We start from the raw sequence: 5000 nt of genomic DNA, 5'->3' as shown, positions 1-5000 counted from the left end.
CGCATGGCGAGTTTCGCGAGCGCATTTTAACTTATCAATCCTATCCCTTTGCCCGTAACCCAGTCCGCGAGCTCCAGTCAGCGACGCGAAGCGTCGCGGCTGGAGCGAGCGATGTTGTTTTGAAAAAATTTTCAAAATTGAGATGAATTTCGTGCATTTTAAGCCTAACTCAGCGAGAAATCAGAGCCGTGTCTCGGCGCAAAACCTGTCAATTTGCGCTAAATGATTCATGTTGCAGACTTGTTCTCAGCCAATAGGCGATCGCGCGCACGCGTTATCAATCCCCACCCATACAATATATAGGGAGAATAGAATATGACGTAGTTTCAAAATACAACAAAATATAGTGCTACAATTTTTTTCGTCCCACAGTGGCCGGACCGGCCCGACCGGCGGCAGTGAGTCGACCAGGACCTCCAATTCATATCAAATATTTTCCGCAACTCAGTTTATATCAGTATTTGATATGAAAGTCCAATAATATTTAATTCTTAGAAATTTTTTTGTAGCACTATATTTTGTAGTAAATAGAAACTACGTCATATTCTTATTTTGCCACAATATGGTAAAATATGGCTTTTTGCTGGAGTTTGTAACTTTTGTCGCTTTTTAAGCTAAAGTTACACTAATGAGGTGTTGTACTTGCCGGTTAAGCTGCTAGAGTTTCTTAATTCTAGTGGGCCGGCTAACTTTATTTCTAACGTGTGGTTACTAGTTCTTAACAACAATAATGTGTATGAAAGTTGTACCTTGTCTGAGTGGGTGTGCGCAGGTAATTCCTTTATTACTTAGTGCTATCCCGCAATACGACTGACCAATATTAATAATAACAAAGAGATGCCAGTGTGCCGGGACCTTCGGGTCCGGGCCGTGAATAAAACCCCACAGAGCTTGTCTCTGGATACAGGAAGGCCGACCAGTGGTATTGGAAGCCAGGGTGCCTTGTCTCTCACGTGACTATTGAAAGGTGTGGTGAGAGAAAAAATTAATAGCTACCGCTTAATTTGGTGGTTATACATATCTGGTTGATCCTGCCAGTAGTTATATGCTTGTCTCGAAGATTAAGCCATGCATGTCTTAGTTCACGCCTCTGTTATGGTTAAACCGCAAACGGCTCATTAAATCAGCCATGGTTCGTTGGATCGTACCTACTACACGGATAACTGTAGTAATTCTAGAGCTAATACGTGCCCCGTGTGCTTGATTCGTAAGATGATGGCCGCACTTATTAGATCATAAACCAACCGGGCTTGCCTGGTGTTTGTGGTGACTCTGGATAACTTTGTATGATCGCAGTCGGCCTTGTTGTCGGCGACGGATCCATGAAGTGTCTGCCCTATCAACTTACGATGGTAGGTGATATGCCTACCATGGTTATGACGGGTAACGGGGAATCAGGGTTCGATTCCGGAGAGGGAGCCTGAGAAACGGCTACCACATCCAAGGAAGGCAGCAGGCGCGCAACTTACCCACTCTCGGCGAGAGGAGGTAGTAAAGACAAATATCGATACAGAACTCTTTTGAGGTACTGTAATCGAAATGAGTGCATTATAAATCCTACAACAAGGATCTATTGGAGGGCAAGTCTGGTGCCAGCAGCCGCGGTAACTCCAGCTCCAATAGCATATATTAAAATTGCTGCAGTTAAAAAGCTCGTAGTTGGATCTGGGTTTGTGTTTGGAAACTGCTTGGCTTTGGTAGAGAGGTAACTCGAAGCCATGGTCGGTAGTATATCTGAACCGAATCTTCCAGCTGTGTCTACATAAGGCTTCGGCTTTGTGTAGATAGTGTCGTTGTGTGTGAGCTTCCTCACGGGGTTCTACCTTCGATACTATACACTGTAATGCCTTTAACCGGGTGTTTAGTGTGGACAGCACGTTTACTTTGAACAAATTTGAGTGCTCAAAGCAGGCCTTGTGCCTGAAAAGTCTTGCATGGAATAATAGAATAGGACTTCGGTCCTATTTTGTTGGTTTAATAGACCCGAAGTAATGATAAAAAGAGACAGACGGGGGCATTCGTATGGCAGCGCTAGAGGTGAAATTCATGGACCGTTGCCAGACGACCTAAAGCGAAAGCATCTGCCAAGGATGTTTTCATTTACCAGGAGCGAAAGTCAGAGGTTCGAAGACGATCAGATACCGTCCTAGTTCTGACCATAAACGGTGCCATCTGATGATCCGTGGGGCCTCCTTTTGTGAGCCCACGGGCAATCTCCGGGAAACCTGTAAGTCTATGGGTTCCGGGGAAAGTATGGTTGCAAAGCTGAAACTTAAAGGAATTGACGGAAGGGCACCACCAGGAGTGGAGCTTGCGGCTTAATTTGACTCAACACGGGAAAACTCACCCGGACCGGACACTATGAGGATAGACAGATTGATAGCTCTTTCTTGATTTGGTGGTTAGTGGTGCATGGCCGTTCTTAGTTCGTGGTATGAATTGTCTGGTTAATTCCGATAACGAACGAGATTCTAATCTGCTAAATAGGCCACGTGTAATTTTGTGTGGCGTCTTCGTTGATTGGCCTCGGCTGGTCTCGGAGTGCTATACGAGCATGTGGAACTTCTTAGAGAGATTGGTGAATATCCAAGTCACAAGAGAGAGAGCAATAACAGGTCTGTGATGCCCTTAGATGTTCGGGGCCGCACGCGTGCTACACTGACAGTGGTAGAGAGTTTGGTATTCCTCAGGCGAAAGCTGGGGGCAAACTTTTCAATTACTGTCGTGCCTGGGATCGGGGTTTGTAACTATCCCCCGTGAACCAGGAATTCCTAGTAAGCTCAATTCATCAGATTGAGCTGAATACGTCCCTGCCCTTTGTACACACCGCCCGTCGCTACTACCGATTGAATGGTTTAGCAAGGTCAATGGATCGGCTGCATTTCGGAGTAATCTGATTGCGGCTGAGAAGCTGGCCGAACTTGATCATTTAGAGGAAGTACAAGTCGTAACAAGGTTTCCGTAGGTGAACCTGCGGAAGGATCATTAAATATAGTTCTAACATGTGGTAGTATGGTCGAAAGCAAATGCGAACGAGATTCTATCAATAATTAAATAACGAACGAGATTCCTACGAGAGTGACTATGAGTTGAGTCAAAAATGGTGACAGGAGCAGAGGTGACAGAGTTTCACAAGATTCGGTTTGGCACCCGAACTGTGATCCTAATAATAAACACGGTGGTCAAGGAAGGTGGCCATGCAGTGTAAAGGACTCGTAAAAACTACGCTAATCAAGAAAAATTAGCGACTCATATGTCTGTTGATTTGTGTGAGTATTGTCTGTATAACCAGACTAGAGAGTGTCGAAAAACTCAAGAGGGTACGAACGAGATTCCTACTACTCGTATCAATTTTGCTTTCTCCATATCTATTCGCATACATCTGCCCTATAAAATCTGAGAGCTTGCTCTCCACTATCGTTCAGATAGTTGACTTCTTTATACCCAATGGTGTGGACTGATACTCTTTTCGAGATAAAATAGTAATGGCTATCTCGTTATGGTCTGAGTATCGGTTGGCTACGGCCACACACATTGTGGTACCGCTGTTACTAAAACACCCCCTTATTTATTCTACTTACTGTGGTTCCATTGAGAACCACTCTCTCTGCGCCGCCTTCTTCGGATGTATGCGGTTGTAGGGGTTGGCGCCCCGTGAAAAGGGAAGAAGCCTTCTTTATTACAACTCCATGTGGTGGATCACTCGGCTCACGTATCGATGAAGAGTGCAGCAAACTGTGTTAACCAATGTGAAACGCAAACTGCTCCGATCATCGGTCTCTCGAACGCAAATAGCGGCTAAGGGCTTGCTCTTAGCCACGTTCGATCGAGTGTCGGCTTTTACCTATCGCAACGCTTAATTAGTTGCGGATTGGGAAGTATACCATGACTACGAGATTTCTTGTTGCTAAAAGTTTGGACTCAAGGGCTTTCTCGCTTTTGGCGGTGGTTCTTGAGGAGCGATCCATGAGTAATGTTATCTTTATTCGTTGATTGTTCGTCCGGATTATTAGGCAGGCCGTACTTTCATGGCTAAAGACCTTTCGCTTATACACGCTGTTGGCGGTTTGAGTGATTGTGAAGTAGTTCTAGTGGTTCTTCCTTAATTGTATGGGTAGTATTGTTGCATACTTTATAGTCTGCTCTGCACAGGGTGCGTGGCTTAGTTCGCTTTGTAACGCTGTACTGGACCTCGATTCGAGCGTGAATACCCGCTGAACTTAAGCATATCAGTAAGCGGAGGAAAAGAAACTAACCAGGATTCTCTTAGTAACTGCGAGTGAACAGAGATTAGCCCAGCACCGAAGCCTACGCTATTTAAGTGTAAGGCAATGTGGTGTTTAAGCTGGAGCCTTGAACTCGGTTCTAACTTCAAGTGCATTCTTGAATATGCCTGCTGAAACAGGTGATAGTCCTGTAGAGGTTAGACCATGCCCTGAGTTCTTAGATGCTTCAGCTTTAGAGTCGGATTGCTTGAGAATGCAGTCCAAAGTTGGTGGTAAACTCCATCAAAGGCTAAATACCTGCGTGAGTCCGATAGCTAACAAGTACCGTGAGGGAAAGTTGAAAAGTACTCTAAATAGAGAGTAAATAGTACGTGAAACTACATGGAGGTTAACCGAACGGAGTCAGACTTCTCGATCATGGTGGTTTAACTGAGATGTTTGTTTGGTGAGCATTGCTTTGGGTTTGCTTAAACTCTATCGTGTGCTTTTTTGGCATCGTACGAGTCTGAGGCAAGTTGCTCTTTTCTCAGTGTTTCCATTATGGTTAGCGGCTCACTCAGTGTCTGCTTCTCGCTTGCTTGATAAACATCCTGAGTTCTGGGTAACTAGAATTTGGTTTGATGGCAGAAACTGGAGTTCCTTCGGGTTCACTGGTTAGAACGGCTTCGGTCGGCTTTCAAGATAAGTGAGATAGTGGTGCATTGGATGATTGTCGGGATGTGCGTGTGGATGAATTGTTTGAATTGCATAGTATCGACACAAAGTGTGGTAATG

The 5000-nt window shown here is 44.9% G+C and overlaps 3 non-coding genes across 3 annotated transcripts in view; all 3 read left to right on the top strand.

The window, feature by feature from the left end:
- Positions 1-1018: 1018 nt before the first annotated feature.
- On the top strand, positions 1019-2988 carry LOC147036212 (18S ribosomal RNA). Its single transcript, XR_015065281.1, has one exon. It is a non-coding gene; the product is annotated as an 18S ribosomal RNA (ribosomal RNA).
- Positions 2989-3683: 695 nt separating this feature from the next.
- On the top strand, positions 3684-3836 carry LOC147036211 (5.8S ribosomal RNA). The gene has a single exon (XR_015065273.1). It is a non-coding gene; the product is annotated as a 5.8S ribosomal RNA (ribosomal RNA).
- A 351-nt stretch (positions 3837-4187) lies between these two features.
- LOC147036210 (28S ribosomal RNA) overlaps positions 4188-5000 on the top strand; it is a 3812-nt gene continuing 2999 nt past the window's right edge. Inside the window, exon 1 of the ribosomal RNA XR_015065277.1 lies at positions 4188-5000. This exon is cut by the window's right edge and continues 2999 nt beyond it. This is a non-coding gene — a ribosomal RNA (28S ribosomal RNA).

This window comes from Syngnathus leptorhynchus, unplaced genomic scaffold (genome assembly GCF_054491065.1).
Source record: "Syngnathus leptorhynchus isolate UIUO unplaced genomic scaffold, UIUO_Slep HiC_scaffold_763, whole genome shotgun sequence".
NCBI classification, from domain to species: Eukaryota; Metazoa; Chordata; class Actinopteri; order Syngnathiformes; family Syngnathidae; genus Syngnathus; species Syngnathus leptorhynchus.
Note: the sequence above shows the minus strand (reverse complement) of the source record. Positions and strands in the feature narration are given on the sequence as shown.